The sequence below is a fragment of the Macaca mulatta genome, chromosome X (assembly GCF_049350105.2).
Source record: "Macaca mulatta isolate MMU2019108-1 chromosome X, T2T-MMU8v2.0, whole genome shotgun sequence".
Taxonomy (NCBI): Eukaryota; Metazoa; Chordata; class Mammalia; order Primates; family Cercopithecidae; genus Macaca; species Macaca mulatta.
The window spans coordinates 47,730,741-47,744,954 of NC_133426.1; the positions used below are offsets into that span (position 1 = coordinate 47,730,741).

General features: G+C 41.3%; 1 long non-coding RNA gene and 1 pseudogene across 1 annotated transcript in view; both read right to left on the bottom strand.

The window, feature by feature from the left end:
* LOC144338589 (uncharacterized) overlaps positions 1-14,214 on the bottom strand; it is a 117,262-nt gene that overhangs the window by 11,390 nt on the left and 91,658 nt on the right. The gene's annotated exons all lie outside the window — the stretch shown is intronic.
* On the bottom strand, positions 11,933-13,028 carry LOC106995195 (spermine synthase pseudogene; annotated as a pseudogene).

Sequence of the window (14,214 nt, forward strand, 5' to 3'; positions counted from 1 at the left end):
GGTTCTGTACTCAGTAGTAGTCCAATCTCATTTGCACATTAAGCCCAGAGACAAGCTGGGACATCTTTTAAGAATGCATCCTCTTTAGAGGAATTTAAATCAAGAGGGGTTTCCATGAGAGAGCATATTAACTTTTATACTAAGGTTAATAGAAAGTTTGAAGTTTGGTCTGAAGGTAGAGACATAAAAACGCCTTCCTTATCACATTGTATGGCAGCATTAAACCTTCATAATAAATCCCTACCTAAAAGGTTTGCTAAGTGAGGAGTCAGAAACTAGAAAGGCATGGCAGATGTTGAGAGGGCAAAGGATGTTGGGGTGTCCTGAGATATGGGCGATGAAATAAGTTGCCCAGAGATTCCAATAGCTTGAATAGAGGCAGAGGTAACAAGTAGAGAGAATTCTTCTGAGTGAATAGTAGAGAAAGTCCTATCAGTGTCGATTAAATCCAGTTCCTAATCCTCTACTTTAAGTTCAATGGTGGGCTTTGAGGTGCAACCGAGGATCAGCTGACCTCATCAATCAAAGTGGTATTGTCCCAAAGGAGGGGAATAATGAACCTTCTAAAGATGTTGGAATCTAGGGAGAGTTTCTTTCTTTTTTTTTTTTGTACAGGACAGCGATTTTTCCAGTGCCTCTGCTCTTTGCAATATCTTCAAATTTCAGAAGGCAAACTAGAAAAACCTTGTGGCTGACCAAAGATATGAAAGAACTTTGAGTCATTCTTAGAGGCATGCCTTTGTTTCTGTAACAATTCAAGCTTCAAGATGACTTGATTTTAGTTCTTTTTACCCTTTATTTTCTTGCAAGTTATTTTCAAATAATTGAGTGCCTGCTTCTATTATAATGCTTACAGACTGACCAGCCCAACCACTATACTATTTTGGATTTGCTTTTTTATATCAAGAAGATTTCCGACCACAGCAGAAACTGGAATATTTCTATACTCTGGAGCTTCAGGAGCTAATGCCATATGCCTTTGAAAACCTTGTATATGTCTCTTGACAAATGCCTTGGGGTGCTCTCCCTCGTTCTGAATACATAATTCAACATTATACAAATTTACCTTGGGAGGAGAGCCTCTGATATTGTCCCTGTCAGGCCCTGAATATCAGCGACTAGCTGGGTGATCTCCTCATTTGCAGGAGGGCCGGGAAGGGGCTTCAGCCATCTGTTCCCTCTGTCTTCCCTGGGAGGCCGTCTGGCCTGTCTAACAACTGCAGTATGATCATGAGAGGGAAATACACCCCTTAGCAGCCAGTCAAGGTCTCTATGTGTGGGGTTACAGATGGCCACTGATCTCTCCAACTATTTTCTGAACTTGGTAGGTCCTTCTGAAGGTGGGGGCAACATAGCTTTATAATTTAAAATGTCTGTTGCTGTCCAGGAGACATGAATTCTTTGAGAAGGGAGTCCAGGATACATTTACAGGGGACATTGCATAGAGAGGTCTGGAGCTGATGGAGTCTGATTACAAAGCCCTGGGAAATAGGAGAGGTTTCAAGGCACAGAAAAACAAGCCTTGTTGAGTGTCCTTGGAACCTGTGCCAGATTTATTTCATGGCAGTCAGTTCTTACATAAATGACCTCTAAGCTTCAGGTTTTAAGACCAGGCCTGATTAGAGCTTTTAAGATCGGGAGGGTTTTCGTAAATCATCCAGGGAAAGAGAGATAAAAGAAAGCAGCTGGATGTCTAAGGAGTTTTTCTGGGGTTTGGAGGAATGGAGGTAATTTGTTGAGGAGATAGAGGAGGAGGGAGAGGCTGAGGAGGGGGGTTCAAATCAGGGGCCCAGAGAGTGATTAGATACTCTGGTGGGTCAGCGACATGGAGTTGGGGATTAAGTAGGGTGTGAGTGGAGAAGGGGGATTTATAGTGGGAGCAGATTTCAACTTTTGTTCTAGGTCTGCTTTTGTTCTTCAATTTTGTTAAGGAAATTTTTTGGGCTAGTCATAATACTTTTCTGAGTTCTTTGTTCTGTCTGATCTTCCCATAAATAGAATAAGCAAATAGTTTATAATAAGAGTTCTCTAAAATTGTTTTCAAATACATTTTGAATAAAATTTTTATTTCTAATTCAAAGGATCCATCTTCTGGTCATTGACAATTAGGATCTTCATTGGTGTATAGATTCCAATTGCGACTTAATTCAATAAGCCTTTTATGGAAAGACCACGAGGTAACTTTCCAGGCTTAGGAGAAATCTTTATCAGGGATGCAAGGAGTGTTCCTGGAGTGGGTGCAGAAGATGCAGCCCCCATGATTCAAAAATTTATTCTCAGAGATAGATTAAGAAAGCAAAGACCTTGGCTGGTGCAGTGGCTCATGCCTATAATCCCAGCATTTTGGGAGGCCAAGGCCAGAGGATTGTTTGAGCCTAGGAGTTTGAGGACAGCTTGGGCAACATAGTGAGATCCCCATCTCTATAAAAATTTTTAAAATTAGCTAGATGTGGTGGTACGCTTGTAGTCTCAGGTACTTGAGAGGCTGAGGTGGAGGAGGATCACTTGAGCCTGGGAAGTTGAGGCTGCAGTAAGCTGTGATTGTGCCTCCACTCTCCAGCCTGGACTACAGAGTGAGACCTTGTCTCAAAGGAAGAAAATGACTACAAAATAAATAAACTTTTAATAAGTTTTAAAAAATAAAAAGAAAACAAAGAATTTTGTGGCTACAGGGGGTTAAGGGTCTCTGGGCTGATGGGATTGCACTTGGGATCGCAGTCAAGTAGGGATTTAGCTGGGCCAAGTGGTTGCTAGCTGGGTATGCAGTGGGTCCTGCAGTTGGTGGGTCTAGTACCAGAGTCCTAGGTAGGTATGGATCCTGCATGGTGTCTGGGCCAACAGGATTGCTTCCAGGACCTTGGTCAGTGGGACTGGTGTTGGGACAAGGATCCACTTCAAGGTCTGCAATTGGGTACACAGACAGCAGCCCTGTTACCAGGTGTGTGGATGCACGTGACTCCCACCAGTTCCCTGGGCTGTCTCCTGCTGGGTTACTGGGTAGGTCACTAGACAGGCAGGATTGGCTCTGGAATGTGGCTGAGAGAGGCTAGAACCAAGTCACAGGGCTGCTTCAGGGTCCACAACTGGGACTGACATCTGCAGTTCTGCCTCTGGAAATATGCATAGGTGTGCCTCCTGCTGGGTTCCTGTATGGGCGTGACTGCTCCCAGAACATGGCTGACAGGTCTTTTTCAGGGATGGTTTCTGTTAGTTTATTTTTTCCTTTGAAAGGGCCATCTTTCCTGTTTCTTTGTATGCCTTCTGATTTCTTGTTGAAAACTGGACATTCAAATGTAATAATGTGATAACTCTGTATATCAGATACTCCCCTTTCCCCAAGGCTTTCTGTTATTTATTTACTTGTTTATTTAATTGTTGTAGGCTGTCTCTGTGCTGAGGATCAGCCTAAGGTGTAAACTCAGTCTTCTCAAGTCTTTACTAAGCCTGAGTCCCTTCCCCTGGGCATGCGTGGTGACTTTCTAATTTCTCCCATATGTATGGTTGCTTTTGAGTTGCTGGCTCCCAAAAGGGGTAAAAAGAGAAAAATGAGTGAGAAAGGCACTGACCCTTTAAATCTCCTGGAAATCACATCAGTGGGGGTGGGTGGATGGGAGGTGAGTTTTTTTTTTTTTTTTTTTTTTTTTTGAGACAGAGTCTCGCTCTATTGCCCAGGCTGGAGTGCAGTGGCATGATCTTGGCTCACTGCAACCTCCAGAAGGTGAGGTTTTCAACAGTAGTGAGAGATGTAACAACAATGGCTGCTAATTCATTTTCTGTAATTCTGTGATCAGAAGCAGTGATTAGCAATCCAAGCACAGATCCCCAATATTGGAAGATAGAGTTCTTTTTGCCTACTCTGCTCCTGCAGGTTGTGTGCAAGTGGCTCCAGGAACATGTGCACAGCTGTTTGCCATAGAGCTGAAAAGTCAGGGGTGGGGAGCTGCTACTGTGCTAAGAGCTTAAATTGACTGAAATTAACTGCAACTCACCATTTAGGCTTCCCCTGGAAATTGCAAGCCCTAGACAGACTCCAGAGTTCCAAAATAGTTATGTTAGACAGATTATGTCAGTGTAACTGTTATTTCTGTGGGGAGGTGGATTCCTGGTGCTTCCTACTCCACCACCTTCCCAGAATCCTCCTCTAGTCGACATTTTTGTTTTTCACAGAGTTTCACTGTTGCCCAAGATGGAGTGCAGTGGTTCAATTATAGCTCATTGCAGCCTGCAACTCCTGGGCTCAAGTGATCCTCCCACCTCAGCTTCCTGAGTAGCTGGGACTACAGGCAAATGCCACCACACCTGGCTAATTTTTTATTTTTTTGTAGAGACAGGGTCTCACTATGTTGCCCAGGTTGGTGTCAAGTGATCCTCCTGCCTTGGCCTTGAAAAGCACTGAGATTACAAGTGGGAGTCACCATGCCTGGCCTTAGTCAACTAATTTTTTTATGAAGTACAAAGCCATTTCAATGGAGAAAGTATTGTCTTTTTAATAAAGGATGCTGGATGTTCTCACTTGTAAGTGGGAGCTGAACAATGAGGACACATGGACATGGGGAGGGAAACAACATACACTGGGGCCTGTGGTGGGGGTGCGGGGAGAGGGAGAGCATCAGGAAAAATAGCTAATGCATGCTGGGCTTAATACCTAGGTGATGGGTTGATAGGTGCAGCAAACTACCATGGCACACGTTTACCTATGTAATAAACCTGCACAGCCTGCACATGTATCCTGGAACTTAAAATAAAATAAAATAAAAATAAATGATGCTTGAACAATGGACTATCCATATACAAAACAAAACAAAAAAACAAGGCAAACTTCAACTTAACCTAACACTTTACATGAAAATCAATCCAAACAGATCATAGAACTATTGGTAAAATATAAAATTATAAAACTTCTAGAAGAAAACATAGGAGGAAATCTTTGTGACCCTAGGTTAGGCAAAGAGTTTTAGACATGATACCCAAAGCATGATCCATAACAGAAAATACTGATACATTGGACATTACAAAAATCAATTACAAACACAGTCTGCAGAAAAAGGTTAAATTCAGAGTATCTGCTCCTGGAATGGTTCGTGTTCTTGTTCCATCCAATCTAGATGGCCAATCTAGTGTTTGCCTCTAAGGACGTGCCAGTCTGCCAACAAAGCACTTAACATCTAGTGTATCTGGGCAGTCAGAAGAGACCAAAGCTGTAAGTCAGTAATCACCAGCAACTGTTGTAGGAGCACTGTGCTAGGAGGAGAGAAACCTGTAAAATACACAACAACACTGAGCAGAATGGCAGAAATGCTGTAAGGAAGGAGGAGCAAAGGGTCTGAAAAAGGCTTCCCAGTGGGGCAGGCATCTGAGGTGATTCTTGAAAGATAAGCTGAATGTTGATAGGCAAAAATAGACAAACACAAACAGATGCGAGAGGTTCAGGCAACGCTCCCCTACCCATTATAATTCCAAGAAAATAAAAGGAATACCCATCACTGTTACAATTATGCTCACAAGTGCATTCAGAAGAGGGGCAGTTCACCCAGTTGGAAAGGAAATAGACAGTTTTCCAGATGGCGATGCCAAAGCTTAGTCTTGCAGGGTGAGCATGAATTAGCAAAAGAAAAGGAAAGGCAAGCCTCAGTAAAGACCCCGAACTTGGAAGCCCATACTGGATCAACAAGATAGAGAGAATACTCCCTGATTGTTCGACGTTTAGAGAGCCTGGGAACAGCACTTGTTTGGTACAGGCAAGTAAGGCCCTGTCATAGAGAACTTGGAAAGATATGCTATAGAGTGGAGCCCTGATCCTGAACATCTTGGAGATCCAGGAAAGATTCCTAAGGAGGATGGTGACATTTTTTTCTTTCTTTCTTTCAACAGGGTTTTTCTCTGTTGCCTGGGCTGGAATGCAGTAGCATGATCATGGCTCACTGCCGCCTCAGTCTCTCAGGCTCAAGCCATTCTCCTGCCTCAGACTCCCGAGTAGCTGGGACCACAGGTGTGCACCACCCTGCCCACTAATATTTTGTATTTTTTGTAGAGACGGGAACTCACGATGTTGCCCAGGCTGGTCTCAAACTCCTGGGCTCAAGCAATCCACCCATCTCAGCCTCCCACAGTGCTGGGATTAAAGGTGTGAGCCACTGCGCCTGACTGATGGTGATGTATTTATCAATCCATTGCCCTTTGGGAAGACGACCTTGGAGGCAAACTGGATTAGCCATCCACATCTCAGAGACAGGAGTTCATCATGATGTAAAATATGAGAAATCTGAACTAGGGCTATGGAATTGGGAGTGAAAGAAAAACAGCAGTAAAGAGACAGGAGACATTAGAGAAATAGGTTTGAAGTCAGAAGTGAAGAGGATCAAAAAGCTATTGATGATGCATCTAAGAGGGCCACAACAATGGCTGCTGCTTCATTTTCTGCAACTTCGTGATAAGAAGCAGTGATCAGTGATAGTAGCACAGATCCCTGATATAGGAACAATTCAAAGGAAAATAATTCAAAGGAAAGTTAAAATACATCTTAGCTGGGATACTGCAAGTACTATTTATCAACTTTCACAGCCACAGAGTGGTAACACTTTCTTTAGAGTGACACAGTAGGAGCACCGTCATCTTGGACAAACACTACCATTTTAAGTTCCAGCTGCCTTTCTAGCTTCATGCATTTCAAGGAAATAATTTCTCTTCTAACAACAAACAGCCAGAAAGAGCAGACAGTAAAACACAGATAAGACAGCTTGGGCACAGACGGAGGAGCGGGGGAAGTCTCTTGAGTAACTGCCAAACTTCACCCTTATACAATGGGCCCCAGTAAAACAGTGGGCCTTAATAAGCACATTCCTTTCCCTTCAGGTGCACTAAGATAAGGAAGCTAAAAGCAGACCGGGGCAGGGGGGCGGGGGCCGGGGGTGGGTGGGTGGTTTATGCCTGTGGCTGCAGGAAGATGTACGGGAACAGACACAAAACTCTCCCTCCCGGATAAACACAACAAAGAGACACAGACAATCCAAGCCTCTGTTAAACTCTCCCACTCTGAATCCTTAAAAACACTTCATCTAACAACAACAAAAAGAGAAAATTTCAGGCCAGTATCCCTGATGAACGTCAATGCGAAAATCCTCAATAAAATACTGGCAAACTGAATCCAGCAGCACATCAAAATGCTTATCCACCACGATCAAGTCAGCTTCATCCCTGGGATACAAATCTGGTTCAACATACGCAAATCAATAAACGTAATCCATCACATAAACTGAGCCAATGACAGGAACCACATGAATCTCTCAATGATGCAGAAAAGGCCTTTAATGATAGAATTCAACACCTCTTCATGCCAAAAACTCTCAATAAACTAGGTATTGATGGAATATATCTCAAAATAATAAGAGCTATTTATGACAAACCCATAGCCAATATCATACTGAATGGGCAAAAGCTGGAAGCATTCCCTTTGAAAACTGGCACAAGACAAGAATGCCCTCTCTCTCTGCTCCTATTCGACATAGTATTGGATGTTCTGGCCAGGGCAGTCAGGCAAGAGAAAGAAATAAAGGGTATTCAAATGAAAGGAAGCCAAACTGTCTCTGTTTGCAGATGACATGATTGTATATTTAGAAAACCCCATCATCTCAGCTTAAAAACTCTTTAAGCTGATAAGCAACTTCAGCAAAGTCTCAGGATACAAAATCAATGTGCAAAAATCACAAGCGTTCTTATACACCAACAATAGACAAGCAGAGAGCCAAACCATGAGTGAGCCCCATTCACAATTGCCACAAAGAGAATAAAATACCTAGGAATACAGCTAACAAGGGACACGAAGGACCTCTTCAAGGAGAACTACAAGCCACTGCTCAAGGAAATAAGAGAGGACACAAACAAATGGAAAAAAAATTCCATGCTCATAGATGGGAAGAATCAATATCATGAAAATGGCCATACTGCCCAAAGTAATTTATAGATCCAATGCTATTCCTACCAAGCTACCATTGACTTTCTTCACAGAACTAGAAAAAAATAGTTTAAATTTCATATGGAACCAAAAAAGAGCCCGAATAGCCAAGACAATCCTAAGCAAAAAGAGCAAAGCTGGAGGCATCATGCTCACTGACTTCAAACTATACTACAAGGTTACAGTAACCAAAACAGCATGGTACTGGCATCGAAACAGATATATACACAAATGGAACAAAACAGAGGCCTCAGAAATAACACCACACATCTACAACCATCTGATCTTTGACAAACCTGACAAACACAAGCAATGGGGAAAGGATTCCCCATTTAATAAATGCTGCTGGAAAAACTGGCTAGCCATATGCAGAAAACAGAAACTGGACTCCTTCCTTACATGTTATACAAAAATTAACTCAAGGAGGATTAAAGACTTAAATGTAAGACCTAAAACCATAAAAACCCTAGAAGAAAACCTAGGCAATGTCCATTCAGGACATAGGCAAGGGCAAAGACTTCATGACCAAAACACCAAAAGCAATTGCAAAAAATGCTAAAATTGACAAATGGGATCTAATTAAACTAAAGAGCTTCTGCACAGCAAAAGAAGCTATCATCAGAGTGAACAGGCAACTTACAGAATGGGGGAAAATTTTTGCAATCTATCCATCTGACAAAGGTCTAATATCCAGAATCTACAAGGAACTTAAACAAATTTACAAGAAAAAAACAACCCCATGAAAAAGTGGGCGAAGGATATGAACAGACACTTCTCAAAAGAATACATTTATATGGCCAACAAACATGAAAAAAAGCTCATCACCACTGGTCATTAGAGAAACACAAATCAAAACCACAATGAGATACCATCTCACACCAGTTAGAATGGCGATCATTAAAAAATCAGGAAACAACAGATGCTGGCGAGGATGTGGAGAAATAGGAATGCTTTTACGTGTTGGTGGGAGTGTAAATTAGTTCAGCCATTGTGGAAGACAGTTTAGTGATTCCTCAAGGATCTAGAACCAGAAATACCACTTGACCCAGCAATCCCATTACTGGGTATATACCCAAAGGATTATAAATCATTCTACTATAAAGACACATGCACACCTATGTTTATTGCAGCACTATTTACAACAGCAAAGACTTGGAACCAACCCAAATGCCCATCAATGATAGACTAGATAAAGAAAATGTGACACATATACACCATGGAATACTGTGCAGCCATAAAAGAGAATGAGTTCATGTCCTTTGCAGGGACATGGATGAAGCTGGAACCATCATTCTCAGCAAACTAACACAAGAACAGAAAACCAAACACTGCATGTTCTCACTCATAAGTGGGAGTAGAACAACGAGAACACATGGACACAGGGAGGGGAACATCACACACTGGGGCCTATTGGGGGGTGGGAGGTAAGGGGAGGGAGAGCATTAGGACAAATACCTAATGCATGTGGGGCTTAAAACCTAGATGACGGGTTGATAGGTGCAGTAAACCACCATGACACAAGTATACCTATGTAACAAACCTGTACATTCTGCACATGTACCCCAGAACTTAAAGTAAAATTTTAAAAAAGCAATTCTTTTCTATTTGTTTTTTGTAAAGGCCATGATGAACCTTTCTTTGTAAGCATGTAGACTTTTATCGTAAGCATTGAAAGAAAATTGTCCTATGTATGGCCTTGTAGTCTTAGTTCCTGAACAAAAATAAAGCAAAATGAAAAAATAAAAAATAAAAAAAATAAAAAAACCCTCTTAGTCTGTAAGAGAGAGTGCCTCTGTCCTAACTAGGCCAGAAGCCCCTCTCAGGTTTATTCTCCAAAGTAAACCTATCTTTAACTGCTGAGCCAATTTTCATGTTTCTTTTTTCTTTCTTTAATTCTTACATAGAGCTTACAGTATACTTCTGAGTTCAGCTTGGATTTCTCACTTCATGCTCCAATCCCTAAACTGAGTTTGATACAAGCTGTGAAGATTTAGATTTAGCTGGGGACACTGTCATTAGACACTAGGCTTGAATGAGGGAAAATAGCTTCTTAACAAAGATCTTAACATTTTTTGATTGTTGACTTTGTCCATGGTTAGTTAAATGTAACTTTAGTGTAAATTATAGCATTTATTTGCTTTTATCTCTAAGAAATAATATGGAGCCACATAGATTACAGTAATTTGCCATTTTGCAAAAACACCAGAGGGTCAGAGTCCCTGATATATTTCTTTAATCACCAATTGCTACTGGACACCTCCCATGTGCCAGGCAGTAAACTGGGCACTAGGCATCTAACAGTGATGAAGACTGACATTGTCCCTGCTCTCATTTCTAATGGGGAAGACAGACACAAAACAGTTGTGAGAGGTTCCGGCAACACCCATATTTTCTTCTTAATTTCAAGATTAAAATAAAATGAAGAGCCCTCACTATATTATAATTATGTCCATAAGTTTATTCAGAAGAGAAGCCTGCCACTCAGATGGAAAAGAAGCAAAGAGAGCTTCCCAGACAGAGATGCCAAGGCAGAGGCTTGAAGGGTCAGTGGGAATTAGTGGAGCAGTATGGTTATAATCTTCCACAATGATAATTTTTTTTGTTATTTTACTGTTTGTTCTAATATATTTTCTTTGTGTTTATTTTACACCATTTTCTTAAGTGTATATAAGGTTAGAATGTTTATATTCATTGTGAATTGAATCATTATGGAAGGGCCCTCTCAATTCCAATGAATACCTTTTTGTCTTAGTCTTTTCAGTTTGCTAGTAATATCACTGACCTTGCTTTATTTTGATTAGCATGGGCCTGGCAAATTTTCTTCCATCCCTTTATTTCAAACTTTTCTATATTTTTATAATTTGCTAGGTTTGGCATAAACAGTGTATGACTGGATTTGTCCATTTTTATACAGAATGACAACCATTAACTAGAGCATTTACTCCATTAACAACTTTTTTGGGGTCTCTTTTGTAATTTGAATTGAAGCAATTGCTATTCATTTTTTTAAACTCTCTTATAAGCACCAAATTTTATTTATTTATTTATTTTTATTTTTTATTTTTTTGAGATGAAGTCTCCTTCTGCCACCCAGGCTGGAGTGCAATGGTGTGATCTTGACTCACTGCAACCTCTGCCTTCCGGGTTCAAGTGATTCTCCTGCCTTAGCTTCCCACCCCCAGTAGCTGGGATTACAGGCACCCACCACCATGCCCGGGTAAGTTTTTTTTTTTTTTTGTATTTTTAGTAGAGATGGGGTTTCACCATGTTGGCCAGGCTGCTCTCAAACTCCTGACCTCAGGTGATCCACCCACCTTGGCCTCTCAAAGTGCTGGGATTACAGGTGGTGAGCTCACCACCCAGGGGTGAGCTGGGGCTCTTATTATTTGTTTAAAAAAAGTTTTAAAATTTTTTTATTTTATCTTATTTTAAGTTCCAGGATACACATGAAGTATGTGCAGGTTTGTTACATAGGTAAACGTGTGCCATGGTGGTTTGCTGCACCTATCAACCCATCACCTAGGTATTAAGCCTCAGGAGCATTAACTATTTATCGTGATGATAAGCACCAAATTTTAATATCTAAGTCAATTTTGGGGGAAGGAAACATCATCAAGAACTTACTTCTGAAACAAAACAACGATGTTCATTCCTTCAAACATCCAAATTGAAGGTGTGCCAAAATGAAAACAAAAAAAGTCCACAGAGAAATAAAAAGGAACACAAATCACATTCCAGGGGGTTAGCGCATTTAGCAGTCTTAGCTGTGCTGTCTAACCATCCTTCAACTGACTTTCAAAAAAACAACACCCTAAACTCATCAAAATATACATTTTCCATTTGCTGTTTTAAAATTAAAAATAATAATTTAACAAAGAAAACTTTAAGGAAGTCACAATCAATTGCGTGACTCATTTTGACATCACGTACAGCATATGGAGGTCAGGAAAGTTATTTGCAGCATACATGGTTAGAGGATATTCATCTTTGAGGTTTAGGTTTCTTCCAAATGGTGTAAAATACCCACAATTCCAAGTATGAAGAGACACAGACGATTTCCTTTGAGAATTCCAAAGGACACTACAGGCACCCCAGCTGTTCTTCATAGAGAGACAGGGCTTCCGTCAGACTGACAGAGTTCCCCTTGTGTAAAATATTTCACATCCTGTTTCAATGCTTTCATTGAGAGGTCAGGAATCAGTCTGAGAAACTCCCATGTGGAATCTTCTGGAGACATGGAGATTGGAACAGCTGTCACATCATTAATCACATAATCAAATTATCTCCCTTCTTTGGCATACCTTTTCATACTGGAATGCAGTACTGAACCTTGTATAGCAGTCTCCTTTAAGATTATCTAAGACATCACCACAAGTCCGCATATATCTCTTACATCCATCAATCACCATTTCATCAATCTCTATCATAGTGACCATCTTTAGTTTTAGTTCGACTATTTCACACAATATGCCCCCATCTCAGCCTCCCAGAATGAGTACATCTTTGCCAGTGTAATCTTTGCCACTGCCCACGATGGCCCAGGTATATGTCAAATCACTCTCTGCCAAGTTGACATTCCCACTAAGGATGAGAATATTTCCAAATTGCTTCGAGTGTAGAATTTTAATGCTCTGATAAGGTGAATCTTCATCATATACCACTTCATCTACATTGTATTCAACCAGGAGTCCATCTGCTGTGGGCCAATATCTGTCGGTGGTTCCTCCTGGAACTATAGGTGGTAATCGCCTCATCCACCAAGTACTGTCTTGACTCAGTTCTTTCATTCTTTCTTCTCCTTTGTTCAAAAGACTGTTGATCTCTTCTTTGCCTTGTGCGTCACCATCGTAACTCTGAAGGTCCAGTAACTCCAATCCATGTGAATAAATTCTCAAATTGGTAAGGCTGCCGTTTTTATTTGTATAGGTTGCTAAATAGCGGTGTGGTCCTGCTAGGTGTCCACCGGCTCTGCCATCCCCTGCTCCTGGAAAATGGACTGGAGCCCTTTTAGAATGGTCTCGCCATCAGCTTTGGTGTTGAGCATGAAGTCGAGTGTGCTGTGCCATGCCGCTGCCATAGTGAGGTGAGACCCTGAGCCATGCCTGGGGGGGGGCCGCCACGGGAGACTGGGGGGCCGCGTGGCGTATCAGGCTTCTACCCTTTTAACAACTTTTTTTTAAAAGTTACTGATCATGTAATAAAGGATGAGCTTCAAATATGAATTTATTCCTAACTTCTTACATTTCGCTTTCTATTTTCCTGCACTTTTTATGAATCTTTTCCTAGTTTCCTGACTTTAAAAAATGATGTGATTTTTGTTTGCTTTTCTCATTGCCTACCTTATAATTAAAATAGTAGCAGATAGTCTGTAATCCCAGCTACTTGGGAGGTTGCGGTGAAAGAATCGCTTGAGCCCAGGAGTTCAATGCTGCAGTGAGCTATGATCATACCACTGCACTCCAGCCTGGATGACAGAGTGAGACTCCGTCTCTAAAAACAGTAATAATAATAGATAGTAAAATAGTAATAATATGAAATTATTCAAAATAATTGAAAATGATAAGAGGAGCAATTTTCTTGTTATGCATGATATTGCAATGATCAATCATCTACAAAATGTAATGCACGAGTCCATGAGGACACAAAGAGGGGAGCAACAGACATTGGGGTCTACCTGACGGTGGAGGGTGGGAGGAGGGTGAGGATTGAAAAACTCCCTGTAGGGTACTATATTCACTAGCTGGGTGATGAAATCTTTTGTACTCCAAACCCCAGCAACTCCCAATTTATCCATATAACAAACCTGCACATGGACCCCTGAACCTAAAACAAAGGTTGGAAGAAAAAAAAATAAGCCAAAACAAAATGTGGGAACTGTGCGCACATGGCTGTATTGTTTCTCTGTAACTATGCTCTTGAACTTGGGTGGTACAGCACCTCCGTCCAGGTGTTGAGCAAGCCCGAACTGGACACATTTAGAAAGGGGCGGGACAAGGGTGCTTCCCGAAGCTTCTCTTTCGCAGCTTTTTGGCTGCACCTCACAGGCGGCTCCGTGGTTCAGCATCTACTAGATGCTGAGGTATTTTGCAAGAGCTTTGATGAGAGACTGTGAATTTTGTGATTGGAGGGTGGATGTAGGGTCATCGAAGGGAATTTGGGAGTTGATAATGGAGATTTTTGGAGTCACAATAGGAACTTGCTGTAAGTTGAGTTGAATGCTCCCAGTCAGATCCTCCAATGGGTAATTTATTTCCATTTTTCTT